The sequence below is a fragment of the Vigna unguiculata genome, chromosome 10, assembly GCF_037176805.1.
Source record: "Vigna unguiculata cultivar grain cowpea cultivar isolate G323 ecotype 2 chromosome 10, ASM3717680v1, whole genome shotgun sequence".
NCBI classification, from domain to species: Eukaryota; Viridiplantae; Streptophyta; class Magnoliopsida; order Fabales; family Fabaceae; genus Vigna; species Vigna unguiculata.
In genome coordinates, this window is record NC_140801.1 from 7,504,920 (window position 1) to 7,532,681 (window position 27,762).

At 33.8% G+C, this 27,762-nt stretch overlaps 2 long non-coding RNA genes and 1 other non-coding gene across 3 annotated transcripts; 1 reads left to right on the forward strand and 2 right to left on the reverse strand.

Annotated features, from left to right (window-relative positions):
- The first annotated feature begins 2,122 nt into the window (after positions 1–2,122).
- LOC114167309 (uncharacterized) lies at positions 2,123–7,425 on the forward strand. The gene is made up of 5 exons (XR_003600172.2): positions 2,123–2,521; positions 3,868–3,935; positions 6,564–6,601; positions 6,784–6,877; positions 7,099–7,425. It is a non-coding gene; the product is annotated as an uncharacterized LOC114167309 (long non-coding RNA).
- An 8,902-nt stretch (positions 7,426–16,327) lies between these two features.
- Positions 16,328–16,401, reverse strand: TRNAT-AGU (transfer RNA threonine (anticodon AGU)). The gene has a single exon. It is a non-coding gene; the product is annotated as a tRNA-Thr (tRNA).
- Positions 16,402–24,527: 8,126 nt separating this feature from the next.
- On the reverse strand, positions 24,528–27,323 carry LOC114166589 (uncharacterized). Its single transcript, XR_003599964.2, has 3 exons — positions 27,098–27,323; positions 26,889–27,005; positions 24,528–24,718 (listed from the first exon to the last, which is right to left on the reverse strand). It is a non-coding gene; the product is annotated as an uncharacterized LOC114166589 (long non-coding RNA).
- Between the last annotated feature and the right edge of the window lie 439 nt (positions 27,324–27,762).

Sequence of the window (27,762 nt, forward strand, 5' to 3'; positions counted from 1 at the left end):
TCCAGACCGCCTAGCAGTAATAACCTGATGCTAAGCGCCACTCGCCCAAAGACCACTCTGTTTGTGGCTTAGTGCCTGCATCTTATTTTAATTTATAGAGTATTCAACTATCCAATTACGTAAATCTATCTTCATATAAAAAAGGTAACACTCTTGATTACCAATTATATTATTTTACTTTTCTTATATATATATATATATATATATATATATATATATGTGTGTGTATATATATATATATATATATATATACATATATTTAATATATTAATTGTTCCATTGTGAAGAACAATATAAGAAAAATAACAACTTAAATACCCAATTACATGTAGTCAATGCATAATAAAACATGCCTTTGTAACTTTTCTTGTGCAGCCACATAATGAATTTACTATAACAATAATCCTGAATATCAAAACCACACCTTTCATATTAGTCACCTAAATTGTATATTTATGAAACAAAAATATAACATTAAATACACACACACACAAACACACACACACACATACACACATACACACACAGACACACACACATTATTGTAATATAATCTATATCACACACACATATATTATTGTAATATAATCTATATCCCTTTATAAAAAATTTTGAATACTTAGTTTCAATCTTTTACGTAATATCACCACTTTCCAATTTTTTTTCACTTAATAACCCAAAAATAACCCAACTATAATTATAAAATCAACAACCCAATTCTTGAAACCATCCCAAAAAGACACTAAAGAAATGAGTGGTTGCACTCGAAAACCACATAATGTGATTTGTGCGAAAGAAAAAAGACTACCTAAAAAAAAGAAGAAGAAGAGAGTGGGACCTACGGCTAAATAAACTACTTTGCCTTTTACGTATGCAAATTACCACCAAAAGCTTAAAGTAGATAAAAGAATTGCTACGTGGGTCCCATGGTCATGCCATAACTTAAATAGCCTAAGAAACGGAACAATTAAAAGCCAAAGGCCAATCCTTAACCACTAACACTGCAGAGTAATATGAATGAGAAAAGAAAAAACAAAGTTTTCTCTCTTGGGCCCACATGAAATATTTTATGAATTTTCTAAAGGAAAGAGAACAAGTCCACCCTAAAGCAATATTTCATCAATTTTTAGAGAATTCAATATTTTGAATGAATGTCCAAAGCAAAAGAACCCATGCACCATATCACGACAGATTCACCTAAAACGTAAACCACCCCTCGTTCTCTTGAAATTTTACACGTTTTTACACCAATAACGAGAACGAGGAAGAACAAAACCCAACGCCACCTAAGGTTCTTATTGTCTAAAAGCCGAGAGGATGCTCTGCTATTTGAAAGTTAAGAACCTGCACCATACAGTCCATTGCAGTTTTGGATTTCTAACGCAACAGTGGGACAACCAATTTTAATGACACTCATGATCACAACAGAAAATTTGACAGAGGGATCCGATGATTCGAAACATTGCCCCTTGGCCAAACCTTCTTTCCTTGCACACAAATGAGTCCCAAAAGGACTACACAGAATAACAAAGAAAATCAAGTGCTATCACTCTTTGTTTTCTCACCCACTCTTCTCTCTCCCACAAATTCAGCCTAAAATAAATAATACAAATAATAAAAACGAAGTTAACTTAAATTCAAGGTTTAATGACCATTACTTTTGATTACTGTGCACCCCAACTGCTACCTCTCTGATTTCTCACGAGATTTCTAAGTTTCTAGATTTTTCCATCACTTAGAAAAAATATAAAAACATAAAAGGCCAACTTACTCTAACAAAGATTCAAACCCACAACCTTCCAACCCATCAAACACATGCACACCAACAAACCATCTCATTATTCCTATCAATTCAAACATTCATACAAGCTTAAACCACTACAGCAAAAATGACTTTAGGCAACACTAAATTTGTCCACGACTATAAAAGTGTTGCCTAATCATAGTATAGGCAACAATTTTACACGCATCGCTTAAAGTATTCCAATGGCAACGTTTTACAAAATGTGGATACTTTATGCCACATTTATTTCTATGTTGCCTTTAAAATGTGTGGGCTATACCATAAAACTGTTGTCTATAATAAATTTTAAAAAATAAATTTAATAATTTCGGAAGCCCCATTAATCAGTGTTTAAAAAAAATAAAAAGGCTATAATTTTTCCCTCCACTTTGCTAATTCTTAGTTTCCACTCACTCACTGTCCAAATTAAACCCTATTTCCATAAGGGCTTCCTCTTCTGGACTCCATCACCACTGATTGTGAAACCCTTCACACCGTCCATCGTCAATCACACACCGTCTCACGGCCATCGACTTACCACCGTGCTCGTCGCGCCGTCATCACTTCCGGTGGTCGTCGCGCTGTCATCACTTCCCGTGGTCGTCGCGCGATTCACCCTCGTTGTCGAGCCGTATCAGTTCACCTTCGTCGTCGCCCCGTCGTCAGTTCTCTTCGTCGCCGCGCCGTCATCGGTTCACTTTCATCGTCGCGCAGTCATCGGCGTGTCTATGCTCTCTGGTATGCTCCACTTTCAGATTTATTTTTCATTTCAGTTTCAATGAGTTGCTATTTGTTTGAAAATAGTCAAAGAGCTTTGTGATGGGGCTTCGTAGGGTGTCAGGTCCTTTGACGAGGATGTTTGGATATCTAACGCTGGAAACAGTAGATAGTATTAATATTTGTAGATCATTTTGATAAGCTAAGAACAAAGAGTTTCTATTCACCCTTGTTTTGAATGAAAGCCTGAACTCGGAACTGAAACAGTAGGTTCAAATTTATTACCTTTCTCTACAAGTCCAATTTGTTCTCTATTAATAATAATAACTTTTATTAAATTAACCTAATATGTTGGTAAATCATTTATTATTATAAAGTACCATTTTATTCTATGATCAAGAAATAAAAAAAGTTAATGATCTGAGATATAAAGACAGAAATTCCAGATAGAAATCATATCAGAGTCCGTAAAGTAACCTAGAAAAACATGCACCTCTAGTCCATCTGAACAAAGTGGTATTGGACTTTTATATTAGGGCATCATTGAATTCTTCTCTCACATTTTTCATGCTTTAATCATTAAAGTGAAACATCCAAGTCTGCATTAATCAAACATACTGTCAACTGATTTATAAACACTGTGAGATTGTGGCCTATCAAAATTCAAAGTACCTATAACTACAGCTACTGCAATCGTCTTGTGAAAGTTTATATTGTCATCAAAAGGGATTATTCGACTTAGAAACTATTCTCTTAGCTTCGTAAGTGTTCTTCTGCACATGGTTAGGACAATCAGAGCCATATTGAGCTTGAGAGTCTTAGCAGCTCCCTTTGCAAAGCGGACACAATAACCCATGACTTCATAGGCACCCTTTTGTCTGTATTGTTTGAACTTCCATATATAAAGCACCAAGTTTATGACCAACCATAGTGCCACAACCCATATTACTTTCAATTTATCTAAGGCAAATTCTGTGATTTTAGATACGTATTTGCTCATGGTGGTCCTATACTTGCTCGGTATCATAGCTTTACTCAACACTACAACCTTTTAAACAACGACAGCTAGAATGTGTTTCCATGGAGTAGTAGAGAGTGAAAAACAAAAAATATTACCAAAATGCTGAAAAATATTTAAGTTTCTTTGGTTCACCCTCTCCACACATGGATGTTAGTTACTTGTATTAGTTTCTTTGGTAGGATTTTACACGCGATGTATTAGTTACTTGTGTTAAATTAGGTGTCTTTTTCAGACAGTTTCAAGGTTTTTGCCATGGTTAAAATGAAATCATTTATTATATATATTGACTCAACCTTTATTATTTATATAAATATTTCTATAATGGTCATTGGATATATTCTCACAGGTGACATTGCTCTGATTTTGGTTGTCTTGCATCAATATTAGGCCATCTCCTTTTATCTAAAGCAAGAGGTTAGTTTTATTTTTGGCTGTCATATTAATAACAAGGGTCAAAAAGGAGACCCATTTCTAATAAATTATTACCTTCAATCATGTTTAAACTTTAGATTAATAAATCATCACCAGCCTCTGCCTTCAACACCTTATTTTTCTGCTGTGATGTTGATAATAATATGATGTTTATGGAGTGTTGTTGTTTTTGATTTGAATGTCTGGTCTCTGTTCCATTTCTATTTTTAATTATTTTCTGTCTCCCTAGCATTATTATAGCATGCTTTTGTCTCTGATATACTGTTTATAGACGTTCCTGTCATGTGTTTTCTTTATTTTTAATATCTCTCTTTAATGTTAGGATTCTTTGGTAAAGTAGTTATGTGGCTAACTGGTGATTTCCTTTTTTCTTTTTTGTTTTTTTTGAACTATGGCTTGGGTCTTGTGCTACCCTTTTAAGATGGCATTGATGCAATTAGAACGCTCCTTTTCGTTTCATATGAACTTGTTCAAACAGAGAAGCAACAAAGGATAAAAAGTAAAGAAAAACATCACATGCACTCGTTGAAACCAGCGTGCATCTTTGCACATGAACTACAACAACTTTCCAAACAAGCCTTACCATTTCCATTTTCAAGTCAGTAGCAGAGTAGCTTTCACATACCAAACCAAGGATTTTAAAATAACCAAAAACGATTCAGCTGAAAAGGGTCATACTTCAAAGTGACTCAGATCACTACTGATCTCAGTGTGTTTAGATAAACATTTAGCTAGTTTGAGCAAAGAGATACGTATTGAAATTAGTACCTCTGCAAGGTGTATTTAGCTACCACTTTTGTTTTGACAAGTTGGATTCTGCTGAGTCTGAATGCAACATTACAAGGGAAAGAAAAAGAAAAAACCTTGCTTGGCTACAAATTTTTTTATGCAGAGAAAGGTCAGTGTCTTACTACACGTGACTGTGTGTAGTGTGTACAATGACCTCAGATGAGTACATCAATGTATTTTCACTGCATTTCAGGTGAATTTCAAGTTTCAAGAGAAACTCATAAAAAAACATTAATTACTTCAAACACATTCTATTCTTGTACATATTTGTTACAACTTTTGTCTAGAAAGATAAGAAGAAAAGAAAATTTATGATTATTTATTCATTAGTATGAAGGAGAACTGATGTAGGTGCGGGTGGGTGGTTCCATGTAGTCATGTGAGTGAGTTAATTATATATATATATATATATATATATATATATATATATATATATATATATATATATATATATATATATATATATATATATATATATATAATGAAGCAAGTAATGCTAATGAGGAGTTAAAATGTAATAATGGAAGAAAAAATTGGTGCCATAGTCATGTCAAAATCAATTATCTTCCATGCCAAAACACTACATGTGTACTGTTATTCTTTTCCATTTATTTTTTTCTTGTCTTTATGAAATCACTGTTCACAGGTGTCATTTAGAAATCAGAACTCAGTTATTCAGTTGCTGCAAAACTTTATAGTGCTGTCAGACCTTATGTTTTGATGTTTTTAGTTATTCTCATTTGGCAAAAACTTTGATAACAACGATTAAATAAACATAATTTTTTTTTTATGTTGTGTAATCTATTCTTGTGTACAAGTCTTAACAATTATCGTTGTGTAACTATTAGTTAATTAAACTATACAGGTATTAGTGATAATAATAATAACTAATAAGATGTTTAGTATAAAGTTATATTTTTTACCATTCTATCCTGCTCATAAATAACAGAACAAAAAAATTATGTTTCATTATAAAATAATTTATTAAAAAAATGATAATTTTATTCATTTTATTGCAAAAGTCTAAAAAGACACGTTGTATTAGTAGGAGATATTGATTGCTTTCATTTAATAAGCTTTGACGCATGACCCCAAAACCGATTTGTGTTTCTCTTGTTGAAATAATAGAAAGTTCTTCATTGCTGATAAGAATCACTGGTGTTTCTATAAACACCCTTTTGCTATGTTACACGCGATTTCCTCTTCTAAGTCATGAAGTAGTTATTTCTGTCTCATACATAAAAAAAAAACAGAAAAACTTTTATAATATCATAAACACAGAAATCATTTAACATTTTTATCTGTAAGTTACTGAAATTCTTTCCAGAAGTAGTTAATGTTTTTTTTTTATCATATACAATATAAGTAGTTTTTTTAGTCTAAAGAATAGAGGTTAATTTTCTTCAGACAAATTCAAATCTTGAAATGAAAATAAATAAACCTTAAATGATGCTCATTGAAAGATGGGTCAAAACAAAATGGCTAATTATTCTGATTTTCAATCTTGTGATTTACATCTTTTATTTTTAACTTTTTGTCATGGATTTGATGAATGGCGTTGACAATTAGGCCATTCTTCTCATTGTTTATTTTCTAGTCTTGGACATGTGTTGTCTTGCGTATTAGGTTAATGGTTTTGATATTACAGCTATCATACTTACAGAATTTGGTCCCACAGGCTCTGATTTTGATCCCAAATGGTTTTTTGTCTCATCCTCTTATTCTTATTTTTGTATTAATTACTTTTTTTTATTATATGTAGAAATGATATCTGTAAATTGTTTTTCTTTAATGATTTCTCTTTTTATTTTTTACACACAGCACCATTTTCATCCCACCATCCTCCGTCCTATCCTGTGGTAAGTTTTTTACTATATGTTTCTATTATTATTTTATTTAAATAAAAATGTGCAATAAATGATGAAATTTATGCCGATAAGAGACTTAAGAATTTGATGATGATAACAAGAATTCAATATACATAACAATTGATTCTTACATATGCAACATGAATTTAATTGCAGCTTTATCTCAATTGCAGCTTGTATCCAAGATGTTGCATAATGTTTGGCTTGTCTCTTTTTCACAGTAAAGTTCCTTAAATTGTATCCAAGATAATTCTTCTTTAGCTACAGGTGATGTTCTCATTCCTCCAATATTTTTGCAGTTTTAATGAATGTTTATGGGCTAGAAACGTTTTTGCTTAATTTTGTTTTAAGTCATAAGTGAACCATTGTTTAACTTTATTTTATAGATTATTTGCCACTTAATAAAACTATAATTTTAATTTGTGTAATACTATTTTCAATTATTAATTGCTTAATGAAACTATAATTTCTTATGTATTACATTAAAGGTGATGGATAAGGAGTGGACGAAATTTCCAAGGATTAGTAATGAGTATATAAAGGGTGTTGAATCATTTCTTGATTTTGCTTACACAAGAGGAAGACCTCAAGGACGTGAGATTTTATGCCCATGTGCTAAATGTAAAAATTGTATTTGATTGATGGAAATACAGAAATTGCTTAACATGTCATTCAACTTTGGCAAATTCCAACACAACAACACAAACCATGATTATAGTTTTATACTTGCATTGTCATTTATAATGAGACTTTGAGAATTTTGTTATATTACTTGTTACAATGAGATTCTCATTAGTTGAAGGCTTAATTTTTAATTCATATAGAGTGCTGGGAAAAAGGATGGAGAAGAAGTCAGTAGAGTTGAAATGTTTATAAAAACTCGCCAAGGTCGTCCTTGTAGGAAAGGAAAAGCAGTGGACATAGAAACATTGGATACTATTGTAAGTTTATTTTAATTTATGATATATGTTTGAGTACTTCATTTTTTTAATCATGAACTTTGATGTATATACATATATATATGTGTTTCAGTCTAAGCTTGAAGGATCTATGCAAAACTCATCAACTGAAAATGTGGAAAAAACTTTTGAATCAATGTTTGGAAAAGAAAAGCCTGGTCGGGTTCGTTGTTATGGAAGGACTGTGACCCCATCATTATTTAAAAGAAATCAAGAAATTGCTGCAATTAAAAAAGGATATGATATGAAAATAGATGGGATGGCAAAAAGGATTGAAGGTTTGGAAACAATGATGACACTCATACTTAAGCAACAAAACCCTGATTTGAATGAGGGTGATATAGAACATATGATGTCATTAGCTTTTGGGAAAGAAAATAGTGCCATTGCTCCACGTTCATCTGCTTCCACTCATGTTCCTTGTTTTGACCAGGTATAACAGCATGCTAACAATTTGCATTCAATGTTATAATTTGAGTACTTTGTGGTTAACCATGCTTTCGCATTCACAATATTTTGGTAAAATAAAACAATTAAAATCACGCTAATGGCACACACCAGACTCGAACCTAAGTCCTCTCAACATAACCATGTACTCTCAACCACTTAAGGCAGTTTTGCTCCTTACCTAGAACTTGTCAATAAATTCTCTTAGGGTACTTCCAACCCATAATTGTTCATAATTTATTAATTATTCTTCATTCCAATTTCTCGAGTCTTACAATTGTAGTTTCTCTTTTGTTGAAGTTGTTCATATATTTATGATATAGGAATGATTGGTTAATAAAAATAATAAGGTATAATTATTGATTTGTTCCCCTAATTTTGTAGTTTAGTTCAATTTGGTTCCCTTATTATTGATTGGTTCAATTTAGTACCCCAATTATTTAAAAAGGTTCAATTTGGTTTCAGTTAAGTTGAAGTTAACACCGTGTACGTACAGGACACGTGACAAGCCGTGAATTTTTTTTTAACTTTTAATTTTTTTTTTCTAAAAATTTATAATCTACTACTGGTCAGGTTACTGTCGTGCCACGTGACAGTTTATAGTCCTTTTAACCCAATTATGTTTACTTCTTTTTACGTCTTGAACGTGTTTCATGTTAGTATTAAAGTTGTTTACATCGTTTTAGAGATTCCCGATTCAATATCTATTGAGAAATGTGTTTGATACGTTAAAAAAAGTTAACGTAATTAGGTTAAAAGTACTATATTCATTCATTTTTAAAGTTTAGAGACCAAATGTATCAAAGTTTCGGACATATACAAATTCCAATTTTGGGTCAAAGTTTGGGGACTAAAAACATACTTAACCCTATATTTCAATACCATAATCCCATAATCAAACCTGCAAATAGGAAACAATTAATTCAAATAAGACAATACACCTGTAATTGAGCACCACACTATGACTTCTTTACAAATGGAGGCTTACAAGTTTGGTTGTTCTGAAAGGTTTCAATTTTTACTTAAAAGATTGGTTTTCTCTTTTTGGGGGAGAATTAACAATAACGAAAATAGGTGCTCCAAATTATGCGCCTTCAAATCATGGAAAATAGTAATGTAGTCTGTTAATTTGGGAAGGCAATGATGAAGGTGAAAGTCTAATTACAAAATGAGGAGAATACTTACAATATAATTATTTATCTCTTTTCTCTTACGACACTTGTGGATAAGGGAGTCAAGTACATAAAATTTCTTTGATTCCTGATAGAGAGCATAACACCACCAATGTTGATCATAAAGTACGGGTGCCAACAACTAAAAGAAATTCAAAGCAAAGATTAACCTAAAGCCAACATAATAGGTACCTACAACTATATAAAAAACCGATATCAATGCTAACAAATTCGACTGTTAAGACATCCTTTACACGTGCAAAGTATTGGTTATAATCCTATAAACACCAGACACGTCTATTAACCTTTTGCTTATCTGAATCTCTGATTACCCCAATCTAAAGAACATACATTATTTCCACCAATGTCCTTTAAACTATATAAATTATCCAATAAAAGACTTATCGTGTACATAGGACTCAAAATAACTTTGTTGATATTCCCTATCATGCTTTTTTCTTTGTACAAAAAATATGGACTTCAACCACATTGAACTCAGTACGAGGTATGCATGGATAATTCATGTAACTATAAAAACTTACCACATTATCAATCCATGCACAAGGACATAACCCACTTGTTTCAACACTCGTTAGGATCTATTCCTTTATTTCAACATATATGCATATGAAACGTTACAAATAAAGTATTATAACACTAATGAAACTCATAGCGAAATGAACGTCAACAATAAACTTCATACATCTTTTAACGACAGTCACAACCCTGTACAATTGAACCATATTTACACTCGCTGAAGTATTTTGAGCAGTACCTTTTTGTTCAATGAATGGCATAACGGTTAGGAGATCAGGATTGTGGTAAGATTTCTTAACGCCCTTTTGTTCAAAAGGGCAGCCTTCAGTTTCATGACTCTGGTGATGCTCAGAAGGACATTCATGTGCTTCAACATCAACTTCAAAGTCATCACAGGTGTTATGCTCACAAACACTACCATATGCTTCACCAATAGCATTAACTTCATCAATGCCCTTATGGTGAGAAGGGGACACTTGTGATTCAAACATTATCTGAGATTCATGATGGCCAATCTACTCGGAAGGACATGTTTTATAGGTGTTAAGGTCAAAATGAGAGGGTTTAAGCTCACCATTAAAATGAAATTCATGAAATACGTTGTTCTAACGTACTTAAGAGCTTGGCTTGGAGGATTATTGTAGGCTTTACATTTTATTGGGAATATTCGAGTCCTCTATCCAAGTTGTACTAGAAGAGTTTTCCCCATATTGTTTACCATTGTGGATGACCTCAGTAATCTTGAGAAACATAATTAGGGTGAGCTTGTTTATGAATACTTGGTTGGGAGAATATGCAATGCATCCATGTGCTTAATGCAGAAAGGAAACACGAGACACTTTCATGTTGTTGGTTGTATGTATTTGTTACAGGTGTTTGTCCATTAATCCTTTGAATTAAAATTTGATGTGTTTCAATTACAATTGATTATATTCAATACTTTGAGTATAGGAACACCGCCAAAAGGGTGATGTACACTTTGAGAGCGACCAAACGCAAAATAGTAATTTGTACCATCGATTTAAGACTCAAGTGATATGAATTTCGTTTGTCACTAACGCGAGGAGGAAGCGCCTTATGTAGAAGTTTTTCATGCACCTCTGTAGCCATCTTCCAATTGTATTTCTCAATGTATGAATAATGTGATACATTAGTGCCTCTGTGTTATGATGTTAATTGTGGATTAATTATTAAATTGTAAAAATCATCTTTCGTACACCATTTTCTGATTCCTTTAATTGCACTTGCTTATTGAGTTATGTTGTTTGAACAAAAGTAAGTAATTGATTCCAATTTGTTGAACTAGTTCAAAGTTGTCCATACTTGTGCAACAAATTGAAATTTTCAATATATAATGGTGAATTACACTGTCAAGAACACTCTTTAAACAAATTCCCAAACTAGCCCACTTTCTGGTTCTATGCATCCACAACATCACTTGAAATATTATATGCTCCCGTGTAATAGGTTACACGATCATTGTCAACCACAAGCAGATAGGGTGACCTCAAAGAATTAAACATGAATAAACATCATAACGTAAACCCACACCCCAACTTATTAACTTAACCTAACACCCATTCTTACGACCTTCTCCCTCATGCACTAGAAATCATGGCCTTCCACCATAAGGTTAACATATGTTGCCACGAGCTTACCACCCGTGGTCCAATCCCTACGAGCCTATGACTCGTACACCAACATGCATGGAAATGTCACGTTACGAATCACCATCCATAAGAAACCAGTGGAGCTAACCACTATGAACCATTGTATGTATTCTCACATAAGATGCCCAATATCACTAGCCAACCACTCGTCAATGACAATCAAGTGGAGCTAGCCAATACGAGCCACCACCCATATGCTCCCACAAGATTTCCAACATCATCGGCCTACCACACGTGATCACCACGTGTTTACCATACATTACAAGCCACCCCTAAATGAGCCTTAACATGTCTTATACCCAAAGCCATCATCCAAAGTCGTGTAAACCACACAAAACAATACACATAATAGCCATTGCCCATATGCTATTGCTTGGCGCAGCCTAAAAGACGCAAGGCAAAATGTCATTGTAAACTGCCTAAACCCACTACTTTGGAAGCTATCGCCTGGCGGTTCAATTCTCACCGCTAGGTGCTACGCGCCCCTAGGGACTTCCCTGGTTCCTCCTATCACCGGGCGGCTTCTCCTGTGCCGCTAGGCGCTATACCAGTAGCGTGACAGCTGCTGGTTTAGCACCCGCAAAGAAGGTTTTAACACCTCAAACACTCTAGGCACACATCCAAAATACACAAAAACTGGATAAAGTGAACATTCAAAGCTTGAGATCTATAGCGAAGATAGTAGGAACAATGATATGTGTGAGTGGAGCAGTGCCCATAACTTATTGAAGGGTCCAAAGCTTCTAAATGCAGAAAATGTAACATCCCTAGGGAATATTACTTAAAAATAAATAATAAAAGAAATAATTATATTAAAAGTCATCTCGATTAAAATCCCAACGCGAGAAAAATTTAAATTCATTAAAAGAGTGCGCCAAAACTCATAACTAAATCCATAAAATGTTACAAGTTCACAAAATTTGTATTTAAAGCATAAACTACACGTGAGTAAATCCTAGCTCTAATCCCACAGCTAGCCCTCACTCTATTGCCTGGACATCCTCAGCATCACTTGTGCCAACATCTGCTCCCGTGTAACGAATCACACGATCATCGTCATACACAAACACACAAACAAGAAAGGGTGAGCTGAGAAAATAAAATAAGAGATATACAATATGCAAAATAAAGCATACACCCATCTTATTCATTCTACATAATTCTTGGCCAAGACCTTAAACCCCAAGGCTTTGTAGCCTTCAAATCACACAACAGGTTAGCCTTGGACTCGGGAATACGATGCTCACACGAACCTGCCCGCTCGTGATCCTGCCTCTACGAACCTCCCCGCTCGTAGTCCTGCTTTACGAACCTTCCCGCTCGTAGTCCTACTCTACGGACCTGCCCGCCCGTAGTCCAACACATGTGATCCACCAGCCCCCGTACCTCCCCGCACGTGGCATCTCTCAACGTGAGCACGGAACATACGAACCTATCTCGCTCGTATCCCCACGTGAGAGTAACTGGATATGAACCTCCCCACTCATATCATCACATGTTATCCACCATCCATGAACCTACCCGCTCATGGCACAACATCTCCCGATCCAAGCAAAGCATCATTGTTAATTAAAACAACACACCAAGAAAACAAAGAACAACAGTATTTTCCGCCTGGCTCGGCCCACACGTCGCCAGGCGAAACTGTTCCAGACCGCCTGGCGGTACCAGCTCACCGCCAGGCGCCAGAGACCTCCCAGCGTCACTGTTTTACCGCTACTGCCTGGCAGAGCACGTCTTGCCGCCAGGCGCCCCCCAATTCAGCGCCCTCCCACGTTAAGCTTATCGCCTGGCGGTGACCAGTAGACCGCCAGGCGCCTTACCAGAACAGTACCTTACTGATTTGTGGCACCTTAGTTAGTCTAATTTACTGTATAACTCAATTTCATGAACAAATAGGGACTCCAATATTGACTGCTCTTTGTGGTTAATCCTTCCACTTTTACATGTAATCAAGTACCTATACTTTTAAAATGATTAATCCATCTAATCAACTTTATTCAAGTAACAAGAACATTATCATAACATAACGATTCCATCCACCCTATGAAAATAGCTAGCATTTCAATTCCTTAACACACTAAACTGACCAATGCTTCATTTTCCTGTTGGACACCAATAACTTGCAATTTCACTCTTCCCTTCGACTTACTATATGTATATGTGTATAATCCACCTCCTTTCCATCTAAATATCCTCCACTCAAGCTACTTTGCTTCCCTAACCCCTCGTTCCTAAATTCTCTTGTTTTCAATGTACCAACTACTCCATCACCAAATATTCCTCCCCCTCTCGCACTGTCCAAGCCACAGCATCCAACCCGGACTGCTACACGCCATCGCCTGGCGACCAGCATGGAGCTGCCAGGCGGCATACCAGACGCAAACCTCTTCACACATTCTTCTACATACTCCGCAATCTCAACTCTCTCCTCTTCTTCCACGATCACCACCACATATTCATTTACAACATTTTTAACACCCGTTCTTACCAATATTATTTTATTCGCATTCCATGTTTCCAATTACTTCTTAATTAGCCCCAAACAACGCAAGGTTTACATTCACTCCTAGGTTTCCACCCCAAACTACCCATACACAAAATTCCAATAGGATCACAAGCATTCCAACATATCAATTCAGAACAATAAACTATTACATATATATATATATATATATATATATATATATATATATATATATATATATATATATATATATATATATATATATATGTATACAATCACTGCGCCTCAACAATTGGTTACATTCACCCAAAACAGCATCAAAACTCACCAAACAGAACTCGAACAGCGTCGCGCCGCCTGGCAGAAACTCATCGCCGCCAGGCGATTCAACCCAAAATAAGAATAGTCGCTCATCCCTGATGAGCCGCCTGGTGGTAGGGCCTGAACCGCCAGGCGGTTTCTGGGAAAAACCCGGAAACGCAATCAAACAGTGTAGAATCAAGTGGAAGGCAATCACGACACATACAACGTACATGTATTAAAATCATCAAAAACAACTCCCCTTACCTCTGATCCTCGCTCCAAACACGTATTGAATGTGACTTTTACTTCAAACTCACCCTTGTTCTTGCCTCACGCTTCCACAATGGTTTCCCACTCCAACTCTCCTCTGCAATTCGTGCTATTAGCCCAAAAGGCCGTGATTCCGTATGCACTCCTTTGTCTCAGACCCTTAATCCCTTAATTATCCTCTCTCACTCTGATTCCGTCCACTATTAATTTTTACTTAACCTTTAAAATGAAAATTACAATAAAAGGTGTGTGTTAATGTCTACTCAATATCCCTCAAAGTGTATTTTTCCAGCACACACGGCTGCCTTCCTGGCTACTAGGTTTTCCAAACCTTTTCACATTCATGCCAAAGGAAAATTTGGCAAAATAGAATTATTTAGTTCTCAACAAGGTTTGAACCCACACTCATACACATACCAACCCAAGGCCAAACCATCCAACCAATCCAGATTTCATGATAACTCCTACAATTCTAGGAATTTATCATCACCCCACGCATTCAACATATAAACACACAAAAACGCATAATTTAAATAACACCCAAGTGGCACACATAAGACTCGAATCCAAGTCCTCACATACAATAAAGCACTCTCAACCACTTGAGCTAGCACTTTTCCAAGTCATAGTTCCTCACATTAATTGCTTTAAATATTTCTATTACCCGTCATAATTAAATAATTAATTAAATAACTATTTAATTTTCTCGGGTCTTACAGAAAACATGCCATCAAAATCCATCATCATATTTATGTCCTCATTTAATGTTTATTTTTGGGTATTTAAGTGAATTTTAGTGCTTAAAGAGCGATTTACTTCACAGTTCTAATTATTAAACTATTTGAGCTTGTATGATAAAAATGTCTTAAAAAGTGATTTTTAGTTGCATAAATTATTTTTGGATATTCTGACATTTATTGATGCAGTTGAAGTTAAGATTAAGCGCTCATTTAAGGTGGAAAAATAAATTGATTGAAGTTACAAAACACCTTCAAATAAGGCTAAAATCAACAAGTTCTGGAAAAATCACTTTTTGATGAAGGATTGACCACTCAAAGAACCATGGAGACTCCCCTAAGGAGAATTACTAGAAGCATGACTAAATGGGAGGATCCTTCTTCTATGTCTCTTTCTTTATTTTCCATCTTAATTTCATGATTTCCCTAAGTTGACCTAGTTGACTTAATTTTGGTTGACTTGTTGACCTTTGACTATCGTTGACTCGTTGACCAAAATTAATTAAACTTAAGCCAATATGGTAATCCTTGTTTAAGTTGTTTTGTAGGTTAATTTTGTAGAGACAAGCATGATAGGTGGTGCATGATGATTGGAGGGCAAGGATGATGTGGAAGAGAGAGTAAAGCAAAAGCAAAAAACATAAAGCAAAAGTAGACATTGTACCTTTTGTCTCTTTTGTTCTTTATGCTTCTTTGCTTGCTTTGGAGGCCACTTTTGTCTCTTTCTCCACCCATGGCCGAGAATCCACATGGGGAGACACACCACCAAGCCATTTTGTGCCAAGCTTGAAGATGCTTCTAGAATTAGGGTTTCTATTACTTTTCTAGTTAGCCCTTTACAACTTTTGTATTTTGCTTAGAGACCCCTAAGACTATCTATTTAAGGAGAGCTCTACCATGTGTAAAAGAGTTGAATATTTTGAATCAAAACACTATTTATTGGAAGCCTAAAGCAATTAGTGCTAAAAAATAATAATTTTGAGCTCTTTATTTCTTGGAGTTCTAAAGCAAATGTTTTACCTACTTGGGCCTTAAGCTGGACCCGATTTTATAAGATTGATTTAGGCTTAAAGTCCAATTCATAATACATAAAAATGTGTTGTATATATAAACTTTTGCATTATCTTAAACCTTTATATTTTTGTGATAAAAGTTTGCTTTCATTGAGAGTCGAACTCAAGACCTCCCGCTTACTAAACAGGTGCTCTAACCAACTGAGCTATGAAAGCACATGTTCATTATTATTAAACAAACTAAAACATTTGAATGAGAGATTGGAAGCTAGATGCTACACTAACTCAATCTTACAAAATAAATTTATTAGGTGATGTTTATATCTATTTATATACTATAAATTGACCTTAATTCTAATTGATGTGAGATTTTCAACACACATCTCTCATATCGAGGTATATAGTTCATTTACTAGATGTTTGTGAGTGATAGAGACCCAATAGATAATGGGTGAAACAATAGATTCAACAAATTTCATTAGAAAAAAAATTTGATATCATATTAAGAAGTGAAATATAAGCTTCACTCAACTATGTAAAACCTACTCGTACGGTGAAAATTACACCCGCTTATCTCTAGTGTATATGGAATTTCCAGCAACATAGTGTAATTTATAACGAACACATGAGAATTAAAATTAAGAGTAAAAATTTCAATAAATGAAAGTGTCATATATCTTTGCATTTTTAAAAACAAGGAACTTAATTAAATTGTAAAAGGATTGTATTTTTGAAAAGAAGAACTTGCTTGAAGTTTTATCAATTAAAGGAACCTAATCGGACAAATAAATAATAAAAAAATAGATTAATTAAACCTAAGTTAAAATAAAACAAGAATAGGTTAGTGGTGTTTTTACTTCCTAAAATATGGATTGCACTCCTTTTTAAAATGAATTTGTTTTACTTCTCAAGTTTAGTTATGAATGGTTATAACTTCTTGCTTTTTATTTGTTAAAATATATTACTTTTCCTTTATATATTCTAACTAATTCATATATGTATATTCTAAGTAATTGATGCACTATTTCTTTTTCTCTTTCTCTTTAAGCTTGACTAGCTCAATAGCAAGGATCATTGGGTTGTATATTGTACTTTTGGAAAAAGGTGAAGAAGTTGTGAATATTAAAAGAGATCCAGAATCAATGGTTAATCCCACAAAGAAAGTCAAAATATCCATAAGTCCAATACAAGCCCAACTTATACTATCATCCTCATATATTAATCCTATAATTTCTCCACTTAAAACATGTAAATCATTTAACTTTGACAAGAAAGGACCAATGCTAATAATAATTGTCAAACATCAACATCACACTACTGTAGTACGTATTTTTATATTCCAACATGGCCCACTTTGTAACTCACCCAAAATATATATATATATATATATATATATATATATATATATATATATATATATATATATATATATATACACACACACATGATGGAGCTTGGTCAAGAAATGTGAGCTCCAAGTGCAGCGGAAATGATGGATGAAGCATGGAAGAGTGGGAGGCAAGTTTGTAGGCTCTTACTTGTAATGAATAGGTGAAAGAGTAAGTGATTTAGAATTGGCTCTAACTTAGGAAGGGGGCTAGAGGCAAAGAGAGTAAGCTCTCTAAAAGATGACTCCCAAGTGACAATAGTGAGGAGTGTTCTCAACTCATTAGCTTTTATTGCACAAAAATTCAAGAGTGTTACAAATGAGTGAATTTTTTGCTTTTATATGAAGTCATTTACATATGAGAAAGGAGAGTCATTGGATGGAGTGGGCCTTGATCTTGGTCGTTGGTGAAAGCTTGGAGAAGAAGGCAATGTCACGCCCCTTGGATCTTGGCTTGAAGAGCAAGAAGTGTTCTTGGCCTTTGGATGTGATGACCAACCTTAGTTAAACCATGAAGCAAAGGAGCATCAAGGAGCATCCTTGCCTTGCCTTGTCTTTGGTAGTCTCGGCCATGCATGAAGAGAAATGGGTCGAGCCCAATTTGAAACCCCATCCTATATTCCTTTCGTGTCTTATGTATTATTGGAAAGCAAGGCTTAAGCATTGGCCCAAAATAAATTATATTCTACTGCAATTACATGTAATCCTTCATATCTTGGTGATTTCCTTAGCCCATGTGAATAATGTGTGGAAGCTTTGGTCTTGATAGTCGTTTAGAGGAATACCCATTAGAATCTTTCTCATCATAGATCTTGTTGTTAGGCCTCTCAATAGGCTTCCACTGGATGTTGAGCTTGAAAGATCATGTATACTTGGTGGGATCCCATCAAAATATATATATATATATATATATATATATATATATATATATATATATATATATATATATATATATACACATGATATATATATTTGTATATCTATATCTATTTTATATATATATATATATATATATTTATAGGAAATATGTGAACTATTTGGAAATAATGATAATTTGTGCTGGAAATACTAATTTAGTTTTTTTGTATACTGTTAAATTGTAATACCAACTTTATGTGCTAACGAGTGGGTTCATAAGTGTTAATTTGTATCGGTTGGTTTTCACTTATGTTAATCTTGGTAGGAGGCTTTAAATATTGTGAAGTTCCTTCAAACCTAGTATTTGGGACTTCATTCTTCTCCTTGTAGAAATATAGTGAACTCATTTCAATCCATGGCTATGTTTCTCTTAATCCTATCTATTACTGCAAAGCAATGACTTAAGTTACTTTTAATGCAAGTGAAATGTTTTGAATATTAGTTGAGTCGTAATTCAGTTTCTTTATAACTAGCACTTTAAAGACTCAGCTTCATGTCATCAATATTATTTATAATATAGGAATTATTTGAACTTATTGGAAGTAGTCATAATTTGTGCAGGAAATATTATTTTTTTCTTACATAATGTTAATTTGTTTTGTCTACTTTATATGCTAACTTGTGGGTTCATAAGTGTTAAGCTATATCAATTGGTTTTCACTTATATTCATCTTGATAGGAGCCCTTAAATATGTGAAATTCCTTCAGACCTAGTATTGGGGACTTCATGCTTCTCCTTGTAGGAATATAGTGAACTCATTTCAACTCATGTCCATGTTTCTCTTCATACCATTTGTAACTGCAAAAGAATGACTTAAGTATTGCTAACTCAAGTTAAATGTTTTGGACAAAAGCTTTGCCATGCTTTAGTTTCTTTATAAGTAGCACTTTGAAGACTCATGTCATGAATGTTATTTATAATTTATGAACTATGTGAACTTATTGGAATTAGTCATAATTTGTGCGGGAAATACTAATTTTGTCTTATATAATGTTAATTTGTAGTGTCTACTTTATATGCTAACTCATGGGTTTGTAAGTGTTAAGTTGTACCAATTGGTTTTCACTGATGTTCATCTTGGTAGGAACCCTTAAATATTGTGAAGTTCCTTTGGACCTAGTATTGGGGACTTCATACTTCTCCTTGTAGTAATTTAGTGAACTCATTTCAACCCATGGCTATGTTTCTTTTCATCCCATCTGTTACTGCAAAGCGATGACTTAAGTACTACTAACCCAAGTAAAATGTTTTGAACAAAAGCTTTACCCAGCTTCAGTTTCTTTATAAGTAGCACTTTGAAGACTCCACTTCATGTCATGAACATTATTTATAATTTAGGAATTATGTGAACTTATCAAAACTAGTCATAATTTATGCAAGAAATACTAATTTTGTCTTTTGTCTTATATACTGTTAATTTGCAATGTCTACTTTATTCGCTAACCTGTGGCTTCATAAGTACTAATCTATATCAATATGTTTTCATTGATATACATATTGGTATGAGGCCTTAAATATTGTGAAGTTCTTTCAAACCTAGCAATATTGGGGACTTCTTGCTCATCCTTAAAGGAATATAGTAAATTCATTTCAACTCATGTCTATGTTTTAACTAAAATAATAAAGGATAAAATTTCACCTTTTTTAAAAATCATTGGAAACTTTTGGCACTTAATTTGAAATTATTTCAAGTATCAATAATTAAAAAAAAATTGTTTTACCAAGATGGACCTAGGTTTTATTTTGTAATCTTATGTTGGATTGTTGAAGATATTAACATTGCTACGTAATATTAGCAAACCTATACATAAATATATACTAACCTGGTTGAAATTGTTGATTTGGATAATGTTAACATAAATATAAGAACTTTGTAATCAAAATTGGTATACAAATTAAGTACATGAATGATGGGAGCTGCTCACACAGCTACTGAGAAGGATGGGAGCTGCTCACAGAGCTGAGAAAGGTGGGAAGGGTGGGAGCTGCTCACAGAGCTGAGAAAGGTGGGAAGGGTGGGAGCTGCTCACACAGCTGCTGAGAAGGGTGGGAGCTAGAAGGGTGGGAGCTGCTCACACAGCTGCTGAGAAGGGTGGGAGCTGCTCACACAGCTACTGAGAAGGGTGGGAGCTGCTCACACAGCTACTGAGAAGGGTGGGAGCTGCTCACACAGCTACTGAGAAGGGTGGGAGCTGCTCACACAGCTACTGAGAAGGGTGGGAGCTGCTCACACAGCTACTAAGAAGGGTGGGAGCTGCTCACACAGCTACTGAGAAGGGTGGGAGCTGCTCACACAACTACTGAGAAGGGTGGGAGCTGCTCACACAGCTACTGAGAAAGGTGGGAGCTGCTCACACAGCTGAGAAAGGTGAGAGCTGCTCACATAGCTGAGAAAGGTGGGAGCTGCTCACATAGCTGAGAAAGGTGGGAGCTGCTCACATAGCTGAGCTGAGAAAGGTGGGAGCTGCTCACATAGCTGAGCTGAGAAAGGTGGGAGCTGCTCACATAGCTGAGCTGAGAAAGGTGGGAGCTGCTCACCTAGCTGAGCTGAGAAAGGTGGGAGCTGCTCACCTAGCTGAGCTGAGAAAGGTGGGAGTTGCTCACATAGCTGAGTTGAGAAAGGTGGGAGTTGCTCACATAGCTGAGCTGAGAAAAGGTGGGAGCTGCTCACATAACTGAGAAAGGCGGTAGCTGCAGAAGTGGTAACCTTAACATTAGCATAGAATTCTTTCACCAAGGTTACGCTAAACGTGTTAGGGTAGCTACCGTACAAAGAGGCAATTCAATGTTAGCATTGGAATGAGAGATTCAATCAAAAAGAATTAATTGCATATAAAGACTAAGCTAGAAATACAAGCACTAAGGTCCGACAACCCAAAAAGCAACCCAGATGACCTTGAGAAAAAGAAGCAAAAATAGGAGTCACCGCCTGGCCCCTTCAAAAGTGTCACGAAACAAAATAGAAACAAAATAGAGTAGCCATGGATGTTGGTAATTAAGCACAGAAAAACAGGGAAACAACCATAATGGCAGCCTAAGCACAACAAACATGAACTTGTAAACAGAACACCAACAACAATAACGAGAATCAAAGCAAAGGAAACTTAATCTAATAAATCAATAATGGAGTAACCGAACAACATCAAAGACGCGAGAATGAAAATATCACAAGAAAGCAGTTTTACTGAGTGGAATGCAAGAGTGGGTGCTGCAAGAAGTGATATCGGAGGGTTCGTGATAGGTACTGGTTCGTGGTGTGTGCAGAGCAACATCTGGCGAGAGTGTGGCAGCAGTGTGAGTGTGTGTGAGGAGAGCACGAACCGATAATTAAATTTAAAATAACCAATAATGTAGAAAATATGGTCAAATCTAACTATTTAATGAAAAAATCACAAATTTCACCTACATCCTTCTCAACTAAGGATATTACACTACTCACAAATGGTTTCCCTCTACTTACTTCCTTATGCTTTCAATTTATTGACTTCCTTCTTAAGCTTTTCTAGTTATTGATGACTGTCGTTTACGTTTGCTAGCTATTTCACCAAACACCAATGCACTATCCTACGCTATGGACCTTGGATCCAAAACCTAAATCAAATTGAAATCAAGATTTCTAAACTCATTCAATTAATGTGGTAGAACAGCGACTCACATAACACCAAACAAATTAGCTACATCCAAAATCAAAATAAGTAATCGCATTTACGTAATCGGACCACAAACGTAGGAGAACCATATGAGAAATCAAATAAAAGTTAACCCTAAACGACGACAAGGTCAAGCTGTACGGATATTTCAGAAGTCGCAACAAATTTAGAATAATAAGTACATATACAAGTGAACTTTTCCTTTTCAAGGAAAACATGATTCTCAAGTACACAAACTAAACAAAAAAAGCATTTAAACATTTTGTTATATAACAAATACTAAAATAAGATCGGTACCTGTCGGTTCTAATCAAGGAAATCACAGTAAAGACAAGAAGGAAGCATATTAAAGCCATTCTTTCAGAGGCTTCCATAAGATCGAATCTTAAAAAAAAAAAACTCACCGAAAGAAATTAGGTTAAAAAAAAAAAAAGATATTGAAATTATAGATGAAGACCGAAGAGATAACTGATAGTCTCAAGCGGCTACGTTACAAAGTGAGAAAGTTTGGGTTCTAACTTTTCGGTAAGTGTGAGAAGTGAAGGCATGTGATGAATTTAAAGAGAGGAAAGATAGTGTGTGTAGAACATTCTTTTGCGTAAAATTAATTTAAAGTGTATATGTAAATAATATTATAGACAACAGATAACTAAATATTAAGTTTTTTTTTTTTAATTTTAAACATATTTAGTTAAAATTATTATTAAAACAAATTGTATCATTAAATTTTAAATTTTCATAAATTTTGTATAATTTTAAGAGAAATTTAATAAATTTACTTTTATTTTATTAAGTATTAAAAAATATTATTTAAACTTTTATCATGAATTAAAATAACATATACATTTATTAATTCTGTAGCATCATAATATTCAAAATTTAAATAATAAAACAATGTAAAATCTTAACTATTTTTTTTTGTTTTCGACTTGATTATTGATTTTTATTTTATTATTTAACTTAAAAAATTAAACACTAATATTTTTAGGAAAGTAATTAAAATTTTATAGATTTGTTTTTATTCTTTTTTTCTAAATTGATAATAATATTATGTTTAAGGTAAAAGGCACTATTAAATATTTTATATAATAAATTTTTAATTAAAAATTAATTCAATAATAAATTTAACTTAATAAATGTTTTTTTATTTTTTTTTTATAATCGCTAAACTGATTCTCATTCATAATAAAATAACAAAATAGGCTTAAATATCTTTTGGTCCTAATTTTTGTGAGTTTTGTTTAGTTTAGTCCTTATTTTTTCGAAGTGTTCAAAATGGTACTAATTTTTATAATTTGTGGTCAATTTGGTCTTTTTTGCAGACGTTGTTTAAATCTTTAACGGAAGGTTAACAGTAACTGTCACGTGTCAATCTGTGATTTTTTATTTTTTTATTTTTTTTAAATTTAAAAAAAAATTTAAAAATATTGTCCATGTGTCAACTCAGCATTGTGACATGTGACAGTATCGCGTGGCTTATATTCAATTTGGTCCCAATTTTCGTTAATTTTGTTCAATTTATTCCCAGTTTTTGTTAATTTTGTTCAAATTAGTTCCAATTTTGCTCCTCTCCAAATTGACAAAATTTAATTTCTGTATAAATGTTGTACTGAATCATTTAAAAAATAATGAAGAATTTTTCTTCTAATTTTTAAAACAATGAAGAATTTGTCCTCTAATTTTAAACTAACTTTAACCCTATCTTTTACATGTACCAAAAATCAAACATATATAATAATTTTCCTCCAAAAATATAGTTAGGTTAGGTATAAAAATAATGAAATAAATATTTAAAATAAATGTGAATTTTAATAAAAATAAATTTTTCAATATAACATTTATATAAAAAATAAATTTGGTCATTTTGGATAGAGACAAAATTATGATTGAGTTAAACAAAAATAATGAAAATTGTGACTAAATTGAACAAAATTAATAAAAACTGGGACCAAATTGAATATAAGTCACAAGATTCTGTCATGTGTCATAATGTTGACTTGACACGTAGACAACATTTTTAAAATTAAAAAATAAAATAAAATAAAAAAATCACGGAGTGACACATGACAGTTACTATTCACCTTCCGTTAACGATTTAAACGGTGTCTGAAAAAGGACCAAATTGATCATAAATTACAAAAATTAGGACCATTTTGAACATTTCGAAAAAATAGGACCAAACAACACAAAGCTCACGAAAATTGGGACCAAAAGGTATTTAAGCAAAAAAATATCTTGATTTACGTGTAATTAAAATGTGTATCTAAGTCATGATTTTTGTTTAATGTCTGTTTGTTTTTCTTTTAATTTATTATTTTCTTCATCATACTAGATTCTTTGTGTTTGTTTTTTTGTTTTATTTGTACAAGAATTATAAAAGATCACATTCAAACCAAATCAACACTTTGAGTTCCACATTTTTGTTGAGTTCTCAGTGAAACGATTCTTACATGAAACTTGTAACGGTTTTTTAGCTTCCACTGCAACCATGTTCTCCGTTGATTTTGATGGAAGGTTTTGTTGCTGCTCTCTCAAGTGCTATGCTCTTTCATCACCACCGTGGCTAGATACGTAACTCTGAAAAGGAAATGGTTAAAAGGAAGATTACTGCAAAAATATTGTGTATTCACGCACTCAGTTTTTCTACATCAAAAGGTACAATATATATGCATATAAAGGATGACCTAAAAGGATAAAGATGATGAAAAAACATTACAAAGTTGTCCTATATAAATCTCACTACATGTTAGTATGATTTTCTGTTATGCAACACATGTGTTCTCTATTTTTTCATTTTCATTTTTCATTTCTGTTATGGCCCAATTGTGTGAGATTTTGGACCTTTCCTTCATTAGCCTCCCATAAGCTAGAGGTAGGAAAAGTTCAACCATCTCTAGTTTCGACATATTAGACCTAGAACTAGAGCTTTAGTGAAGATGTCAGTTAGTTGATGGAAGGAGGAAACTGGTAGCAATTTCATTAAGCCCGCTTGAGATTTTTCACGAACTAGATGACAATCAATATCCAAATGCTTGGTGCATTCATGAAGCACCAGATTAGCAACAATGTGAAGGGCTCTTTGATTGTCACAAAATAGCACGACAGGCTTGGAACAAGTGACTTTAAGATCACGAAGTAAATAAGACAACCATTGAAGTTCACAGGTGGTGGATACAAGAGCACGGTACTCGACCTCAAAAGAAGAGAGAGACACGATATTTTGTTTCTTTGCCTTCCATGAGATTGAAGAATTTCAAAGAAAGAAACACTAACCAGTAATCGAGACAAGAATCAATACAAGTTGCCCAATCAACATCACTAAAGCCACATATTTGGAGAGGAGAATCTCTGCAAAAAATAAGTCCATTACCCGGGCAACTTTGGAGATAACATAGAACCAGCGTGGAGGCTTTTTAATGTGGTTTAGTGGGATGAGGAATAAATTGACTAAGTTGTTGTGTGACATAAACAATATGTCGACGAGTACTTGTGAGATATAATAATCGTCCAATCAATCGTGGATAAGATAAAAGGGTTTGTCAACAATGGTCTAGAGTCATGATGGAGACGATGAGAACTATCCATTGACGTGGAAGAAGATTTGCAACCAATCATACCAGTATCAGTGAGTAAATCAATACAATATTTGTGTTAACATAAAGAAACATCCTACCCGACAGGAACATAGTACATTGTCATGAGTTATAACATTGTACCCGACAAAAAAATGATTTATTTTTATAAAATAAGTACAACCAAACGAACACTAGATAATTGTGCCACAACAAGATTAAATGGCTAAAACTATTGTATCATAATTTATCCAATCATAAGTCTTATCCTAGTTCATCCATCCTAGTTCTTGAACATAATACAAGCAACTAAAAGATTTACAAAAATTGTCAATGCATGGATTTTGTGATATATTAAATGAAAGAAAGAATAAAAATTAAGCTACTAAATCCTAGGAACCACACAAACAAATTGCGAAATTCCACTAGAAAAGGAAATTACCAGGACCCTAAACATCAACTTCATACAATAACCAAGCCCAACTTAAGATTAAAACACTTGGTTTAGCTCTGCTAAAAACTAAACTATTCAATTTTATTTCATTTTCTAGACTTGAATTACCATCAATTACCAAATCCACAAACTCCATAGTCATTTTGTTCAAGAATGGACTTTAACATCTAAAGCCCGATACACCCCACAATCTTCCAAGATACACTCACACTCTGCCTCTATAGGATGAATACCACAATCTCATGCTCTTTAACGCAATTCTAATACAAAACTCATAAAGGGATTTGACCCGTGAAGAAAATAAATATAACTAATAAAATATTAATCAGAAAGTAAGATTTATAACACCATAATAAACCCTAATATCGAAACAAGTCTTGGACCACCTGTTTCAAAAGTATAATATACTATGGTGGAAAGCCTCACAAAGAATGCCTTATTCAAATATGAATAACAATATAATTGCAATTAAGTGCAGATTCTGCTTTGAATAGTTTTAGATTTTGACCAAGACACTATCAACAAAAATGATTAGCTTCACTCACAATATTTTAGTGACGAAGACAACATAAATAACTCATTCCTAATTCATATTTGAAATTTCTCATTTTACTACTATACTAAAACAAAACAATTACAATTACACCAGAGAGAAAAAAATAGATATGACCATGATTTTGAAAGGGAAAGGGACAACCCTTAAATTGAAGCAATTGTTAACCTTCGAAGTAGTCGTGAACCTTCAAAGCAGTCGTCGTGAACCCGCAACACATACACCATGCGTACTAAATCCTCTAAGCAACTACTATCAAACGGACCGGAAATATGGAAAACGCACCTGAAAATAAACATAGCCTTGTGAGTTAAACGAATGGGAGATTTAGGGTGTGAGAAATTGGAAAAATGAGAAGTGCAAATGAAACAATTTACCAAATATCGAAGAGCAAAATCGGTTTGAGACGAAGAGATGCGAACGCGAAATGTTTTTCCCATTCAGAGATGAAGATTTGAAGTTTTTAGGGTTTTAGGTTTTATGAGCATGTGAAAAATAATAAGGCATAGGATGGTGTAAATGTGCATGAACGTGAAACATTCCGGAGGTTTATTAAAAAACCATTTGGAACTTCTCTGGAGTTTAGAAAACCCCATGTATGTCTTGGTCTTAACAGGGTTATTATAACCCTCCTTAAAAAATCCCAGTTAAAATACATTTTTTTTGTAGTGCTAGTGCTTAGAATAATATAAACACAATAGATCAGATTAATACTAAATTTAATGAATGTTCTGCTTGAGGAAGGAAAAATACTAAAATTGACTGTTGAAGTTTCACGCAGCTTAAGTAAGCTCAATAAAAAACCTTCAATAGTCAGACAATATGGTTTTGTTCATGCTAATTTCTTCCACATCACTAAAAACCTCCCAGGTGGAATAAAATGTTTTCTTCAAGATTGGAAAAATTTCAATCACTCCTATATAATGTTGGATTAGTAAGGATGACTGAAACTGTAAAACATTTAAGAATAGTATTAGTAACTAAATAATAAGAACACAGGGAAAATTAACTGAATAAATAAATTCTGAATAGCTGATGCGCC